The 19,260-nt window shown below is 40.2% G+C and overlaps 1 pseudogene; it reads right to left on the bottom strand.

Moving 5' to 3' along the window:
* Positions 1–9,812: 9,812 nt before the first annotated feature.
* LOC136867530 (5.8S ribosomal RNA) lies at positions 9,813–9,941 on the bottom strand (annotated as a pseudogene).
* Between the last annotated feature and the right edge of the window lie 9,319 nt (positions 9,942–19,260).

Below are 19,260 nucleotides of genomic sequence, written 5' to 3'. Positions count from 1 at the left end.
AACTTTGGAGCACCGTAGTAGTGAACGCGTCGAACTGTTTAAAATATTCCGGTTTCGTTTTATTCTTAAATAGACAGGCTAACAAATGTAAGTAAACATTATAGCGAATGCAAGTACATTTTGTGAGTAACTGATTGTGAATGAAAATTAGAACTAACATTATGGAAAATGGATGATTTGACCATGTAAATATCAATTTCGACCGCTCTAAGGGGTACCATCAGAAAGATGTATGTAATCCCGAGAATATGGTACCGCAACGTTTTCCCTGCGGCCCTTAGAAACAAAATTATTTGGGGTCGAAAACGTGAAATTTTTAAATTTGCTTTATATCGACTTCCGAATGAAATTTCGACTGAGTAGAGAAAATTGCACTCGTAATGTAGTTTTAGGACAATTAGGACTAAAGTTACATGATGTATGACTTTTTTGTGGTTTAAAGACGCACTAACACATCGAAGGTTTTCGGCGACGCAGGTATGAGAAAGGGCTAGGATTAGGAAGGTGGCCTTAACTAAGGTACAGCTCCAGCATTTGTCTGGTCTGAAAATGCGAAACCACGGAAAACCATGTTCAGGGCTGCCGACGGTGGGATTCGTACCCACCATTTTCCGAATGCAAGCTCACAGATACGCGACCGTAACCGCGCCGCCATCTCGCTCGATGTGTACGAAAATTTGAAAATGACCAAATATATTGAAGCATAATAATATGCTCGGACTAGGAGACCAACCAGATAGAGATACGTTATATCACTAACATAGTGCCGGGCTGAGTGGCTCCGACGGTTAAGGCGCTGGCCTTCTGAGCCCAGGTTGGCAAGTTCAGTCCGGTGGTATTTGAAGGTACTCGAGTACTTAAGCCCCTTGTCGGTAGATTTACCAATAACATTCTTATTATTAACGTAACTGTGGTGATGAAGTCAGTTAATCGCTCTTTATTTCATTTTATTTATTTATTCATTTATTTATTGACGTGTCAATAACCACTACGACGCCATTCGTCTCTTACAATAATTATCATCATCCACTTGTATAAATAAAATTGTATTGAATTCACTCTCTAACTTGTCTTTCCTTTCACCCGAAGCGAGACTTGGGCCGCATGATGATGTCATGAAGACCCAGCGGGATAGTCCCTTGTCTGTCGCCACCTGTATTTTTTGAGCAAGAATCTCATCGACGATCTTGGGGCTTCATAGCCAGCTCTCCGTTGTTTTTAATGAGGGCGATGTTGCCGATTCATAATGAGCGGAGACATATTATAAGTTTCTACGTTGTTATTTTCTCCTCTGGATTACTTTTGCCGTTTAAACATCGAAATGGAATTTTTAATGTGTGAGGAGGAATATTAATGAAATTGATGGGGCACCTGTATACACCAGCCCAGAGCCTGAAAGCCTTGTCTGCTTGGATTTTACTGATGTTTAGAGGTATTGAAATTTTTGACAACGGGTTCTGAAACTCAGTCGCTCGACCGTGGTCAAAAATCAATGGCTTGGTTCTAAAAGGGCCAATGTCAGAAAAACTGTTTGTGAGCTATGAGCATTTGAAGTTTTGCTTATAGTTTTCCAACTATTTTTTTCAACAACTAACTTTAAATAACTTTACACTTTCTTTGTGGATGTCACCTGATTAAACGCTATTTTTTTCTATCGCATTCTTTGAAAATTGCCAGGTCTATAATCTTTATTGGTAATCTAACATTATTGGCAAGGGCTCATTTAATTAAACGTTAACTGTTTGTTTAGTACTTATCAGAGACATTGGCCCTTTTAACATGTTGCAAGCCAGGATAAAACACGTTTGTATCAGTTAATATCTCAATTTCAATAAAAAATGACATTGGCCCTTTTAGAACCAAGCCACAGAAATAAGACATCAGAAGCTGTCTACCGCTAGTCATATAGGTGCAGTACGTTACATACAGATGGGATAGCTTGCTTGTTGTTTAAAGGGGCCTAACATCTAGGTCATTGGCCCTGTAGGATAGCTAAGAAATAGATCATATGTAAACAATTACCAGTAGTTGCCTGGAATTAAATCGGTGGCTGAATCGTAATGAGAACGGATAAATCCCTCTTTTCATAAAAAAATTTCAGTGAATAAATAAGGTTTGGCGGCACTGACAGCTTCTCGCCTGAGAAATTTCACCATATTTACTCTAATCTGGGAAACAGAGAAATCAAGGAGAAGACAGTCAATGTATAAGCAGGTAACAACTTGTTCACTTGCAAGATCACACGAAATGAACTCCTGGAATCGAGGCGTTGTGGGTAGCTTTTTTTAACATTGGCTTAAACTTATAGAACTGTTCAGGAAAAATTCTTAAACGCACCTAGTTTTGTGATACTGGATGTGAGATGGGTCACGCAGCACTTCTGATTTACTCCGAAGAGTTCAAAGAGCTTCCTAAATACAACACACCCTTTTAAGTTCGAAACAAGCTAGGCAAAAACTTAAATGAAGATCGAAATCCGTCAGTGTGTAATCAAACGAGACAACCTGTGAGAAGAGTATTTCGAAGTCGCTTAAAAGTTACTCCAAGAACGATTCCACGACAGGAGAAAGATACTTTGTTGACGGATTTAATTACAGTGAGGATAATAAAGCACATTATTGAGTAATAGCTATAAAGAATGTTAAAGAAGCTGGAATTGTGGCGAAGGAATAGCCCAACATTTCCAATCCATTCCGTAGTTGACCATTTAATCGAATTTCCGGTTTTGATGTATTTGGATTTATTACTAATATAAAAAGTTACTTCAGTTTCCTATACATTTCTGGGCTCCAATTAAGGCTCCAATGGGTTAAAGACAACTGCACTGTGCTGGTCGAGAACGGTTTGCTAGAGCGATAAGATGGGTGGTGTTGACTATGGATTAATTTCAACTGGAGAGCCCCGTGGAGTAGGGATAGCGTGCCTGCCTCTCACACAGAGACCCTACGTTTGATTCCCAAGGGTTTTAGTTCTAGCCTGAGGGCTGGAACGCGGTGTCATGTCATATCTCATCATACTATACCATACTGTCAGGAGGCCATACTTAAAAAAAAAAAAAAAAAAAAATGACACGACCAAGTAGCAAATATCATCCACCAGAAACTTGCTCTCCAGAATAAACTTCTTCCATCATCCTCTAGCTGTTGGTAATGCAGACCAGGAGTAACTGAAACCTCAAGATACAGATTTGTTTGAGACAGAGATATGTCACGATCAGGAATTACAGATCACAAGTTATCTTCGATGATGAGGTTAGGAATTCTTCTTCTTCTTCTTCTTCTTCTTCTTCTTCTTCTACTTCTTCTTCTTTTTTATGGCCCAGTGGCGCTTCAGCCCTGATGGGCGTTTACTTACAAAACGACCGCTGATGAGCCCGAAAACCTGCAGATTGTTATGTGGGGCATAGTCCCACGATGAATTCTCATCCGCAGTTGTTCACACATAGCCTGTGTGGACTTCGAACCAGTCATGAGATATAGAAAAAGATACCTGATCCGGCACCTCCTGTTAAGGGGCAGGGTCACTAACCGTAGACCGCGAGGCCGGACAGGCCATTGGCCAACAATAGCAACAAACGTACAGTATACATAACTGACTATAGAATCGTTCCTGGGTACATCACTGTGTAACCTACCTTCCAATAGTTTTATCATGTACCCTACTACGGTCATTTCCAGTTCATTAGTCACTCTCAGTCTGTATCCATCCACTTACAGTGTAAATAGCGCTTCCCAGAGTCCGTTACCCTCATTTAGCGCCACATTATGAGGAAGGTCTCCATTTCATCAGACGTCTTTTCAGCATGAGAATCCAGCGACAATACTGTAAAAATGAATCAAGTTCTAGAGTAAATATATACATGCATGTATGTACATCATCTGTGTAATGTCCGGCTCCATGGCTAAATGGTTAACGTGCTGGTCTTTGGTTTAGGGGTTCCCGGGTTCGATTCCCGGCCGGGTTGGGGATGTTAACCTTCATTGGTTAATTCTGATGGCTCGGGGGGGGGGTGTATGTGTGCCGTCTTCATCATTAAATTTCATCATAGAAGACCCGCACCAGGTCTCTTCGAGGTCACACGCCATTATTATTATTATTATTATTATTATTATTATCTGTGTAATTATCTGTGAACTACGCTGGGGAACAATTTTTAATTTATTTTCTGTTGAACTTAATTTTTATGCTGATTTTTACTAAAACAGACCTCCTGATTTTGAATCTGCAATCCGTTTTCTTGTATCACGTCAGGTACTTTTTCTACTGCTCATCTCCTTGCGATAGGCTCGCTGATTTTGAAACGGCGTTTGTTTTTTTATCACATCAAGAATATGGAGATATAAAGAGATATTGAAATACCACACACACAATCGTACCATATGTGTTGACCTTAAAATGTTAGGTGCACTTCTTGGGCAGCAGCATGGATACCCCAAAATCCCTGTTATCTCTGCATATAGGACAGCAGAGCACGTAAAAAGCATTGGGACGAAAGTAATTGGCCTTTCCAATCTGCCCTGAAACCAGGTGATCCAAACATTATACATGAGCCACTTGTTGATAGACAAAAACACTTTGGACTTGAAATTGAGGCTTATAAAGCAGTACGTGAAAGCTTTGAAAACTGAAGGAGACTGTTTCAAGTATCTCCTTGCTGCATTTCCTGGCCTACCATATGAACAAGTAGAGACCGGTGTGTTTGATGGTCCACAGATTCGACAGCGTGTCAGAGATCGGCATTTCTCTGGGACAATGACAGAACTGAAAGGAAATGCTTGGTTATTATTCAAGGCCATTGTCACGAACTTTTTTGGAAATACACGAGCGGAGAATTACACTGAAATCATCCAGAAACTCTTGGACTCATATAAAATTCCTGGATGCAACACCTGTGATGAACAAGGTGAACGATTCCACCAAGATTTGAAGGTCATGTAAACACACTATCAGGGTAGATGGGATTAACAAATGCTGGCTGACTACTGGTGGAGTATTCGGAGGGATTGTCCACAAATTTCACGCTTCAGGAAAAGCTATAAGCGCAATTTTTTGCCAGAAGTGGAATGAATTGGATAAGATTTTATATATAGAAGTGATATATCCTTCGTGTGAACAAAATTGCTCTTCGAATTGAACTTTATTCCTTTACTTTCCGTTCTATGTATACAATTTGAATGATTTTCGATGGTACACTGTATCGTAAAAGCCTGACGTGATAGAAAGGAACGGAGGTCATATAATTGGATTCCCCATCCACAAATTAGTAAAAAGTGAGTCTCAGATCTAAGTCAACAAAAAATCTGTTCCCCAATGTTATTAATGTAGAATAGGTGACTCCAAGTGACGGCCGAGTCTGTTCAGATACTGCTCCTGTTTAATCCGTGAAAACATATTCTTATTATTATTATTATTATTATTATCCTCCTCCTCATCATCATCGTTAATGGGTTCGGCTCCTTGGGCGATCGATCATTGTCGAGGTCTTCTGTTCAGATGGTCTCGGGTTCGTTTCCCGGCAAGGTCGGGGTTTTTAATCGCGTATAGTTAATTTCCCTGACCCGGTGGCTGGGTATTTGTGTTTGTCCAATACTCTCCTCTTGGTACACATACAACACGTACACTACGAACCACCACAGGAACATACATACTTCCATTTACATAGTGTTGGCGTCAGTAAGGGCATTCGGTCGTAAAACAGGACCAATTTCACATGTGCTACATAGTCCGCACTCACTACCCTACCAAGGCATAAGAAAAGTGATGGATTATTATTATTATTATTATTATTATTATTATTATTATTATTATTATTATTATTATTAATGTTATTGGCTTTACTTTTATTACAATTTGCTTTACGTCGCACCGACGCAGATAGGTCTTATGGCGACGATGGTATAGGAAAGGCCTAGGAGTGGGAAGAAAGTGACCGTGGCCTTAATTAAAGTACAGCTCCAGTATTTGCATGGTGTGAAATGGGAAACAACTTCAGGGCTGCCGATAGTCGGGTTCGAATCCCGAACCCACTATCTTCCGGATGCAAGCTCACAGCTGGGCGTCTCTAAGTACACGGCCAACTCGCCCGTTTTATTGTGGCTTTACTCCTAAGTAATTTTTACGTTTTCGGAGATATTGAGGTGCCGGAATTTTGATCTGCAGGAGTTCTTTTATGTGCAAGTGAATCTACTGACATGAGGCTGGCATAGAGTATTTAAGCACCTTCAAATACAGACGAGAAGGTTCAGAAGGCCAGCAATTCTCTCGTCTGAGGCATTCAGCCCAACTATTATTATTATTATTATTATTATTATTATTATTATTATTATTATTATTATTATTATTATTATTATTATTATTATTATTATTATATTCAGGCTCTTAATAATAAACAACTGGACTGTCTTGAACTGCGACTTATTATTAGCAGTATTGTCACTACGTTCGGAAAATTCCGTGATGGTTTACTTGTGTAGTCTGCGATTTCTAAGGGCTATCAGCGTATTGGAGAACCATAAAGTATGATGACAATTTTTAATAGCCCATTGGGGTATGTATATATTTGGTGTGTTGTTAATTTTTGCTTTGTTTTGATCGTGCGGCTTTGTTTTTTGGGGGGGCGTGTTCAGTGCCCATGTCACTGTCGCGTGTGCTCATGCAGTGTGGTTGAAACATTCCTCGACCCCGGAGTGTACTGGCAGTGGTGGGGGGGAGGGGCCTTTAGTGGTCAGCTTCCCACAAGCCTACATACATACACAGCCCGCCAGGAAGGGGGAGGGGGGCGAGTGGGGTGCTTTCAAAAAGACTAGACCAAACCTCTCGGTTGTTTGTCAGTGACAGGTTTTAAACCACCCACCTCAAAAGAGTTTTGCACAAAACACACACACACACAAACCTACAACCACACAGTGTATGGCCTGGACAGTCCGGTGACGCTACAAAGTGACAGCAATCCACCTTGGAAAAGCAGGACATAGCATCAGCGCACAAGCTCTCAGCTGCCGGCCACTCTGCTAGATCGATTCAGACAACAATTTAGCTGGTTAAATGTTAATACGAGGAGTAATTAAGCCCAGTTAAAATGTTTATTGCACATTGTTAAACCGGCTCTATAACCATGGATGTCAAGAGAAGACCAATGCCCAGATCTCTTCAATTCTTTGTTTTCTGACAGAGGAACTGTTTGGATTAGACCATACAGATTTCAATCCTGGGTGAATGAACAATAAACATAACCTAAATTTATCGGTAATAATGATCATTTCGAATCCCCTTGGTAGAAGGGTGGGGGAGGTGGTGGTATACAATTTGTAATCACTAGACTGCTTGCCAAAAATCTGGATTCAATTCCAAACCTCCCCGCAGTGTTCATATGGAGTAGGGTATATGCCACTTTTGATGCTGATTCGTTACCTTCTATGCAACTACTACAACTTACAGCTGTTCTGTTCTGTTCTGTTTGTCATATTTATGCCTTAGTCTACCCCTCTCGTTCTTACCCCTACAATTCCCTCAATACTCAACTGAACAAGTCTCGAGCGCTTCTAGATGTGCACTAACAATCTGTCTCTTCTTCTGGTCAAATTTCACCATATCGTTGTTCTCTCACCAACTTGATTCAGTATCAGTTCATTTGCGATTCGATCTACTAATTTTTTTCAACACTCTTCTGTAAACACCTCATTTTCAAAGTTTCTACACGTATAGTCTGCTGTCGTAAGTTGCTATGGATATTGTATAAGGCGCGATTAAAACGTTTCCGTTTGAGGGCGTTGCTGCAGCTGACATGCAACGAGGCCCGACTCCGTATATAAGTACGGACATGTAGGCAAAGGGATTGGTGTAACAGTCGTGTCGTGCCGAGGTGCATACGTTTAATGCGGCCACGTGAACTATGGCGACGTCATTACCAAATGCGTCCAAACAGGACCAACGTGCTGTTATTCCGTTCGTGACTGCCGAAGGACAAACCTTGGTGGACATCCATCGGAGAGTGAGGACTGTGTATGGAGAGCATATCTGTCGAAAACCACCGTTGTGGATGGTGCATCAAGTTCCGTGAGGGTCGCGTTTTGACACAAGACGCCGGTCGATCTGGGAGGCCACGCAGAACGCACGTCAACTCAAGTGGGAGACACTCGAGCACCCGCCCTATGGTCCTAATCTCTTCCCATGCGATTATCACGCCTTCGGCCCCCTCAAAAAGGCCTCGAAGGGTCGACGCTTCCTGTTGGAAGAGGATGTGCAGCAGGAGGTTACGGACTTCTTCACGCAGCAGGACGCGGTGTTTTACCACACGGGGATCTTCGGTGGGATGAGTGCTTCATTGCTCACGGCAATTTTGTCTGATTGGCATCCCGATTCCGTCGAACGGAAACTTTTTGACCGCCCCTTATAACATTAGGACCGAGCTCGATAGCTGCAGTAGCTTAAGTGCGGCCAGTATCCAGTATTCGGGAGATAGTAGGTTCGAACCCCACTGTCGGCAGCCCTGTAAATGGTTTTCCGTGGTTTCCCATTTTCACACCAGGCAAATGCTTGGGCTGTACCTTAATTAAGGCCACGGCCGCTTCCTTCCCTTTCCTAGCCCTTCCCCGTCCCATTGTGGCCATGTGTCGGTGCGACGTAAAGCAACTAGAAAAAAAAATAACATTAGGAAGCTAAGAAAATTGGTCTACCGTACAAAGAATTGTATATTCGAGAACAGGGATGCACAAATATGACTGAGAACAAGTGCGCATGTTGAGACTCTTGACTGCCGTTCCAAGATCACTTTCCCTTCACTAGTCTGGTCCATTGCTGTCCATTATTCCTTCATTCACATTCATGTCATTCTGCTGCTTGTTCAATGCCGTAATCCTGGCATACCGAAGTGTGTTTCACCAAATTAACTCACGAAGCGTTGACTGAAAGAAAATATTTCTGATACAAGCTTTAAGGTTACAGTTAGTGTGATGTGCTCAAACTCCCTCAAGCTACGTTAGCGAAAAGAACAACGAAGGAGGAAATTGAAATTAAATACAATTTTTCCTAGTCCGCTATTTTTTCCAGTTAGCGTATCAGTATTGAAAATATGATCTTGAGTTCTGCAATTACTTTGGTTTTATTTGTTTAGTGGTAACTGTACTATATTAAGAGGTAGCAATCACGGCTCGTCCAGCATGCAATATTTTTCAAACTTACATTTTTAATTTTTAAGTTGAACATTGAAATGTACCTAAAATTTAGCCTGTCATATCATGTAAAAAAAAGAAGGTGTGGATATCATAGCTTGTACATTGTTTTTATACATTATCATCATACCCGTAAGTTACAACCTCACGCATTACTACAGCTCATACATAGCACTAGTGTCCTCGGCAATTTTCAGAATTCTGGAAGCAGTTGGGACAACGTGGTGCTTAATTTCTAGCTAAGTAGGCCTGTTTTAATAATTGCTTTAAAGATAACTGGCTCCCAACAAACCAGTAAGATTACCCATTACATACAAACAAACTTTACCTCTTTATATGTTATTACGTATAGATTACTTCGTAGAAATGTATGGTGTATTTCGTTTAATTCTAGATTTAAGATAGGAAACCAAGGACTTGAAATAAGGTACTAACATTATTTGGCTAGAATGTATGTGGGAGGGATGGCGAAGAAATATGGAGGCCACCATAGCCTGAGAGACCGAACTGCTCAGTTCTTCCTTGTATGTATGTTTGTTTAGTCCTCAGCCCGAAGGCTGGTTGGATCCTCAACAGTTCCGCCATCAGCTGTCATAGATGGCCTAGGCATCACTGAAGAGTTTCGCGTTCAGTTTTAGCAACCGACCCTCAGCCAGGCATGGTCCGGGAACGGAATCCATGGACCGCAATGTGCGTTCGAAATGTCGATGTTCATGTATCCTGCAGTTCACATGTCGACGCGCAATTTGCTGCGTTCTTCATCGACCCACGTCTTTCTTATGCTTGTATTATTATTTAACTGGAGATTTTAATGTTGGCACCAAATATTAATCGGTTCCAGCAAATACATAAATGGAATGTGTTACAGTTCTGTAGGGGAATGTTTTGTTTGCAATAGCTACCTTGCTTAAGGGGTTCAAAAACGGTAGAATTGAGGGATTTTATTAGAAGTACAATAATAATAATAATAATAATAATAATAATAATAATAATGTTATTTGTTTTACGTCCCACTAAAGTACAATAATGATGATGATAATAATAACTAGTGGGCCCATGCTGTTCCGCAGCATTTGTTATAAATAAGTCATGTAACTCGTCCTGCTATGCTTGCCGTAGGCATATTTTTTTAGCCTGCCCCTTTCAATCGTTTTATGAACATTTAATTACTGGTACATAATAACCGATTCATTCATTATGTAGTTTATAACACTTCTTTCCATACAGTATTCACTGTGCTTTGACCATTCGGGCGTACTTGGAACTTAACATTTCCAAACGATCTTGCCCGAGGTAGTGCAACATACAATTGGCCGTGACCGAATACTGGTTCGGGTAAGTAAACACTCACTTTTCCAAGAGTTTGTCCCTGCGCTTTATTAATGGTCATACAGAAGGCGAGTCAACTTGATATCTTCCCGTCTGTGCGCACGCCGACTGTTTACTGTTAGCAGCATGTAAGTTAATAGGAACGTTCTGCCATCTGTTGAGTATATTCAGAAGCTGCGGAAGGTCGGTGAATAAAAGAGTATCTAGCAGAGGATAGGAAGTGTATACTCTCTGGCTTGACAAGTAGTAATCAAACATGGCTGCATGCAATCACATTACTAAGGATGAAAAATCACATAAAATCATAACATTAATGGAAGTGTTAGTCGCTTAGCAACCCGCTAAGTACAGAATGTATTGCAGGCTAGGGTAAGCCTTCGCTTGCAATTATTGCAGTGGTCGTTTGGAGATTTGATTTTAGAATTTCTCAAAGTTAACTGAACTTAGAGACCTGTACATGTCTGATGATTCACCGGTAGGTAATTCCAGAGAGAATAAAAAGAAAATAGAATGAAGCAATTCGGTCCAATAGAACGGAGAGCTGTTTTAGTGAACTTTTTAATATATAGATAATAATAATAATAATAATAATAATAATAATAATAATAATAATAATCGTACGCCTCAACCATACTGTGTAAGTGTTTTGATCTGTTTCCATCTAGGATGACTCTATATCAATTTCGACTTTCCGTTTTACTCTACCAGATAACAGAGAATTGTATCTCCGTTGGGTGATCTGCTAGAGGATGGCTACCTAGTTGTACTTCCTCTTAAAACAATAATCACCACCACCACAACTTGGATGATCTGCGGCAGCGTTTTAATTCATTTTGTCGAGTGAACACCAAATGTATCACCAGAGATTTTTTACATGGCAACATTTTACTATAATGGACCTTTCCCGCCCTTCAAAAATTCTGCTACTAATCACGGGTTTGAAATCCCGATCTTGGGATTCGGAGTCTGGCACTTGGTTCACAGAGGGAGCTAATATGCCTCAGATAATCAGATATGTTATTGAGGCTACAGGTGGGTGTATAAAGTGCAGACAAGGGCTGTTAGGGATGCACCAGACATACTTCAGTGAGACATGGGTGAATGGTTAATTAACATACCCTAGATTTAATGGTAATACTGAATACTGTAATCATAAAAGCAATACTGACAGTCCTATTTTAAAGTTACATGGAACGACTTGATTAAGAGTATAGAACTGGAATCGGAAATACGTTTTTTTTGTTGTTGCGGATATTATACTAGAGTATATACGGCAGGGATGGTGAGCCTATGACACGCCGCACAGTATACTGACATATTTGAACTTTTTTAACAAGTAATACATAGGTCGAAAATCTTGCAAAATAGCATATTTCAGCATTACGCTTTAATAATGAAGTAAGTCACAATTCATTCTTTTGCCATACTTTTTTGGAAATTTTATTAAGTTAAAGCAAAAATATATCTAATTAATAAAATTTATCTGTTTAAAAATGTAATTTTCAGTGATGTTTGCAAAATAAAACAAAGAAACATTCGGTCGGAAGGATTTATATGTAATACAGTACGAACTTAAACGGGGGTCAAATGAGGGGTTACATGATGATTTTGAAGGTAGGTAACCGATGACAAACTACACAGTAAAAAGTAATAAACAAGATCTTAACTGACACGCTAGGTTTGCAATCCCTGATATAAGGGACGAAGTAAGTTACGAGGTTTCGAAGGACTGCAGAGAGACCTCACAATGTTAAGATGAACAGCAACCGGGGTGAAAAAATAGGGTTGTGACTTTCGCAAAGAGGAAAATCCTCTCAGTTTTAAAAAAAAAATTGTATTGATGGGGTTAAAGTAACTCATGGGGATCACTATAACTATCTAGGTGATAATATAAGGAAAGATCGTCAATGAGGTAATTACTGTACATTAACGTTTTAAATAAGGGTTACAGGTCTCTTCACATTTATATTAGAGTGTTTAGGGAGTGTAGTAAGAATGTAAAGGAGAGGGAATATACTGTAAGTCACTCATAACAAAACAATTATAGTATGGTTCCAGTGTATTGGTCCCTCGCCAGGATTTCTTGATTCGAGGACTGTAAAAAAATCAAGAGAAGAGCAGCACGATTTTTGAGTGTCTTCCGACAAGAGAGCAGTGTTACGAAAATGTTTCAAACTTTGGGCTGGGAAGACATGTGAGAAAGGAGATGAGCTGCTCGACTGAGCAGTATGTTTCTAGCTGTCAGTGGGGGATGGCATGGAATGTCATTAGTAGACGAATAAGAATGAGAGGTGTTTTTTAAAAGGATGAAAGATAAAGTTAGAATTAATGAGGACTAATTGGGGCAAATATTCTAATATAGGAAGAGTAGTTAGGGATTGGAACAAGTTACTACGGAAATGTTCGCTAAATTTCCAACCCTCCTGGGTGACAGCACTGAATGCAGATCACTGGTGATTTACTTATTTTATATTTATTGGAAATTAAATGTTAATAACAAGAACAGAACCTCATTCCTTACAAAGCTACTTCACAAATACGTAGACTACAATAGCCTACATTATGAATATATCACAATATTAGGGTTTTAGTACTTCTGTATCGTTTACAATGGAAAATAAAATATTACATGGTCTGAAATTTTGTTTATCTATATATTAAAAGCGTGCATACTATTAATGTAATTTTTCATTAGCACAAGCGATGAAGCAGTTGTATTCCTGTTCAGAAGCATTCATTTTATCATACTGTGGAAAATTATGTAACTGCGGTAGGTGTACAGCGATGTTGTGACATCTTACCTGATCATCCTAGCAAGTATCATTACAATCGATGCTTTCGATGCACCATGTTTCACTTAAAACTGCAACAACAAATGGCTGATTTTAAATATTGTATGTAAATATTATTTTTAAGGCATTATAACTATTACGATTAAATTTATGATGAAAAACAAAAAACTCTGGCGGAACAGCCACGTAGTGCCATGGCCTACCACGCGACTGCTGCCCACCCTGAAGGCCTGCAGATTATGAGGTGTCATGTGGTCAGCACGAAGAATCCTGTCGGTCGTTATTCTTGACTTTCGAGACCGGGGCCGCCATCTCACCGTCAGATAGCTCCTCAATTGTAATCACGTAGGCTGAGTGGACCTCGAACCGGCCCTCAGATCCAGGGAAAAATCCCTGACCTGGCCGGGAATCGAATCCAGGGCCTCTGGAAATTTATGATGCCTTAATCGATTATCCTAACAAGTTTAATTGAAATCGATTTGGTCCAACCAAACAGTTCCTTGTGAGTGAAGTTTCGTTCTTGTAAAAATGTTTAAATTAATAATGGTTTTTTTCTTATTACTGTAGTTGTAAAATAGAAGTGAGTTGTTATCTGAGAAAACTATAAGCAGTGCTTAAAATCTATATGTTCTTAATTCCTTGGCTGCTCGCTGTTAGGACATTATTTTCATATTTATCTCGGATCAGCATGTCAAACTTAAATCGCAGATCTTCATGCACTGTTTTTCCCGTCAAATCAAGCCTTTGAGCACCCAAAAGAGGAGCGCAAAGACCACTCTGCCCTAATTACCAAGTTCATCTGTCACAGGATACAGTTGCATCCCAGCAGAGAGCAAAGTGGCCGTGGCGACGTCGCCAACAATTCGTTCGTGCTTGATAAAAATAAAAAAAGTCAAGCCATCAACATTCATATAATTTAATAGAATATTCAGTATTTTTAAATGTATCATTGATGAGGATGCGTTTTGTTTCCACATTAAACACTCAAAAGTGCCCAATGTTGTTGTTGTAGTGCCCTGTTTTTACATGCCTCATAATTCTAATTGATTTTAAATTTGCCTGCTGCTTCCTAACTGTAACATCAAGCGTAAAATATGAACGTACCCCTCCCTCCCGATCCTCCCTGGGTACCTCACTGCCGCAAACCTCTCACCACTCATCATTTTTAAAAAATATTAAAAAACTGAGTAACAACACTCAAATTACAGCCCATTCGCTTGTGTCTCACGTCTGTTTTTAAATATTATTATTTATTAATGCGCGTTTCATTCGAACATTAAAACAAAACGAGTACGACAGAGACGGAGAGAATGTTTCATCCCTCATTTGTTTTCTGTATACATGTAGCAGATATTTTTTATTTCAATACGTTTTGTTTCGTTTTTACCAGAGTGGAATATTACTAGATGGATTATAAATATGATAAGTGAGGAGATTGTTTAAACAGCACCGCAGCTGTTTGTTTATTAGTCCATTTCGATCAAAACAATCAATCTTTTGTCTTGTAATCACCGGGAAAATATGTTTTGCGGTAATACTATCCAAGTAAAATAAAATAAAACATATGTGTATATTTATGAAGACTCAATCGTATGGGAGGACTCTCTGTAATGTAAATGCTAATGAATTCACTAATATTTGTCTTCATTTTAAGGGGAATTATTACTACCTACTGTCAGTCGTACTAAGGTATTACGATACCGTGACGTGGTCGGTACAGGAATGGTCAGATAATCCCGGGGACAAATAAACGAATTTATTTTATACTAATATAGAAATAGTTCTACTATGAGCAAAAAACAAAATTTCACATCGCGCTCTGACTGTTATGAGAGCAGAGTTACACAATTCAACAAATATTCTTTCGTATGTTTAGTGACTGCCTTTAGTGGGGAGCGTGATATGGGCTAGAACGAATGTGTTACTTTTATTTACCTGGCTGAGTCTCATCCTTAGTTTTGAGAGTATAAAAGTGACTTCTTAATTTGCTTGTTTACAATTTTCTTGAAGTCGCACCTACACAGATAGGTATTATGGCGACGATGGGATAGGTAAGGAAGCGGCCGTGTCCTTAATTAAGATACAGCCCCAGCATTTGCCTGGTGTGAAAATAGGAAACCACGGAAAACCATGTTCAAGGATGCAGATAGTTGGGTTTGAACCCATGCGAAGGAAGTGAGTGGGTTTCATTTAGGTTCAGCCCCATTATTTTTCCTGGTGTGAAAATGGGAGACCACGGAAAATCATGTTCAGGGATGCTGACAGTGGGGTTCGAACCCACGCAAAGAAAGCGACAGTGGGTTTCATTTAGGTACAGACCCATCATTTTGCCTGGTGTGAAAATGGGAAACCACAGAAAACCATGTTTAGGGCTGCCGACAGTGGGGTTCGAACCCTCTATCTCCCGAATGCAAGCTGAAAGCTACGTGACCCAAAAGACGCAGCCACTCGGTTGGTTTGAAAGTGACTGAGGTAAGAGCGATGCTAACAATACCATTCCTGTTATGAATGTTTCCGAAAATGTCACTCATAGGGTTAGTTGGTGCGCGCATTTCAGTAGACTTGCCAGACCTGATGTGTGATAGCAACGATTCGCTCGGTAAGGAAAGCATCGGGAAACTTCATCACTCCTCTTTTCCTAGTACGCCTCTTCAGTGAGGCCTAAACAACATAATGGCAGCTGATGGGATAAATAATCATAAATGTTTAATGAAATGAACATTCAAAAGGAGTCGAGTTCTATAGGACTACCGGTCATTACTAGACCTCGGATTTTAGGCAAAAACCTATTTTGTTTCTGAGGAGATAACTTAAAATAAAGTTGTATACATGTTTCGTGTATTTGTAAGGTTAAAAACGGCGGTCCTATAGCGCCTAAAAAATCAGTTTACTTTAAAACTTATATTTGCCTATATTCCTATAATTTTGCCAACGGCCGTAGCCGTGTTGAAACACCGGATCCCGTGAGATCTCCGAAGTTAAGCAACATTGGGCGTGGTCAGGAGTTGGATGGGTTGCCACGCGCTGTTGGTGGGGGGCAAGGGAATGGAGGAGCGGAAAGGAACTGGCCACCCTACCGCACGTAAACTCCGGCTCAGGAATACCTCTGCGGAGGTTCGGACCTGCCTTCGGGCAGAACAACCCTTGCCTACCTTACCTATAATTTTTACCTTTATCTCTAAACCGATGAACAATTAATTCTTTTAATTTATTCCGAGAAACTAAAATATTTGCCGACTAGTTTTCAGTAACTTGTGAAGTATATTCTTGAAATACTTCTTTCTTTCTTTCTTTCTTTCTTTCTTTCTTTCTTAATCCGTTTACCCTCCAGGGTTGGATTTTCCCTCGGACTAAGCAAGGGATCTCACCTATACCGCCTCAAGGGCAGTGTCCTAGAGCATAAGACTTTGGGTCGGGGGATAAAACTGGAAAGGAGGACCAGTACCTCACCCAGGCGGCCTCACCTGCTGTGCAGAACAGTGGCCTTGCGGGGCGAAGGGAGGATTGGAAGGGATAGACAAGGAACAGGGAAGGCCATCCCAGCATTTGACTGGAGGAGAATTTGGAAACCACGGAAAAACACTTCGAGGATGGCTGAGGTGGGAATCGAAACCCCCTCTACTCAGTTGACCTCCCAAGGCTGAGTGGACCCCGTTCCATCGCTCGTACCACATTTCAAATTTCGTGGCAGAGCCGGGAATCGAACACGAGCCTCCGGGGGTGGCAGCTAATCATACAAACTACTACACCACAGAGGCAGACCTTGAAATACTTTTCAAACAAAATCTTAACATTTGGGAAGCCATAAGCAACACTCCCTGGAAGTCCTTAAGAACCTCCCGCAGACCAAACTCTTAATTTCATTCTCCGAGATTATTTCAGTGCGTCCGTTTGTTCAGTGTACGCATTTCTCCGAAAGTGTCAGCTTCCAAGTCGTCTTTAATTAAACAGTGGCTACAGGAGCTTCCCCATTCACATCGGATGGTAAAAATATACTTGACGTTTGCAGCAATGAGGTGAGTGAAATATGTTTTATATTTCCCCTTCTTCTTCTTCTACCATATTATTGTTGGATGTCGGCTGTCATCAGGGTGATCTGGTTCTTGTTCTCAACAACTCGGAAAAAAGTGGGGGTACTGAACCCATACCATTCTTGTAATTCCGCAGCCAAGATATTCTCCTTCCCCTACTTCACCTTCTTTCAATTTTATCTTGTATGATAAGCTGAAGGAGTCTGTATTTATCATTTCGAATGATATGGTCAAAGTACTCAGGTTTATTCTTTCTTTTTTTCATGTTGTGAATGACCTCTAGCTCTTTGTTCAGGCTTTGGAGCAGTGTTGCCAACTTATATTTTCAAAAGCCGCTAAATACTACTAAAAATCCGCTAAAATTCCGCCAAGAAATCCAATCTATAATAATAATAATAATAATAATAATAATAATAATAATAATAATAATAATAATAATAATAATAATAATAATAATAATAATAATAATAATAACAATAATAATAACAATAATAATAATGTCTGTACTCACCTGATCTGTGAGTTCCTCTGGGATTAACCCCCTGCCTGCGAGCCGGCGAGCTAAAATTTGTATGCGTGTTACTGCCGGGTGCAAGCTAGGTGAATCCCCTACCTCAAGAGCCACACACAGAACAGGCCAGTTCATTAAACGGTCTTCCTTCATAGCATAAATACGGTATAAATGCTACTCTTTCACAGTTTCATTATCTGTCGTCATTCGTCAACTAAGAGATAAGTACCCTTTCCCTACGCATTACAAATTTATGATACCACGATCTCGTATAACATCAAATCAAAATTACATGTTTTCCTCATGTGACTGCTAGCTCCTGACAAGAAATACGGAATAGCTCAGAGACAGACTGGAGTACATTTTTTTAAAAAAAGTAAAATGAATAAAACGCTAAATTCCGCTATAATAAATTTAGAATTCTGCCAAGAAATCCGCTTTCCGCTAAATGGTATATTTCTCCGCCGACAGTTTTCTAATTCCGCCAAATTTAGCGGAAAATGCGCAAAGTTGGCAACACTGCTTTGGAGTACTTCAGTGTTACGTATTCTATCAACCCATGATATTCTGAGCAAGCGTCGGTAGCACCACAACTCAAAAGATCGAAGTATTTTGGTGGTGTTCTCTGTTAGGGTCATAGACTGGGCACAATGAAGTAAGACAGAAAATACGTAATACTGAAATAAACGGAGGAGGAGATTGATCTTAAAGTCCGTGTTACAGATAACTTTGCTCATTCTCTCGAATCAATTCCTTGCCTCTTCAATCCGGGACCTAATTTCAACAGCATTGTTCCACCTGTGATCTAGTACGCTGCCGAGATACTTAAAACGTTGGACTTACTCCAGTGATATGCCAGCTATTGTCAAGTTAACAGGTTGAATGACATGTTTGCTTATGACTATTACTTTGGTCTTTTGGTTACTTTTCAAAACTCACGAGTTTCAAAAATCACGGGTTAAAATTAGTTAAAAATAGTATCAAAACTCACGGCTACAAACTGGTAGCTAAAGTAAACATTCCAATGAGTCTCAAAATTCACGACTCCGGACAGCAGGTGCTTGCGATGACCGCAGGAGGGAGAGGTGGGCGGTGACTCCCGCTTCCCTTACGACAGGCAGGGAATACTATGGATGTTATTCTGCCACCCCAACCCACAGGGGAAAAATAATGGCTGGTGAATGAAAGAGACCGAGGTGTATTATTATTATTATTATTATTATTATTATTATTATTAAAATATTTTGCTTTTGTCTTAAAGCTAATATACCGATCTCTATAAGCTGCAGTCGCTTAAGTGCGGCCAGTATTCAGTAATCGGGAGATAGTGGGTTCGAGCCCCACTGTCGGCAGCCCTGAAGATGGTTTTCCGTGGTTTCCTATTTTCACCCCAGACAAATGCCGGGGCTGTACCTTAATTAAGGCCA

The sequence above is a fragment of the Anabrus simplex genome, chromosome 3 (assembly GCF_040414725.1).
Source record: "Anabrus simplex isolate iqAnaSimp1 chromosome 3, ASM4041472v1, whole genome shotgun sequence".
Lineage (NCBI taxonomy): Eukaryota > Metazoa > Arthropoda > Insecta > Orthoptera > Tettigoniidae > Anabrus > Anabrus simplex.
The sequence above is the reverse complement of the archived record's forward strand: the minus strand, read 5'-3'. Positions and strand labels throughout refer to the sequence as shown.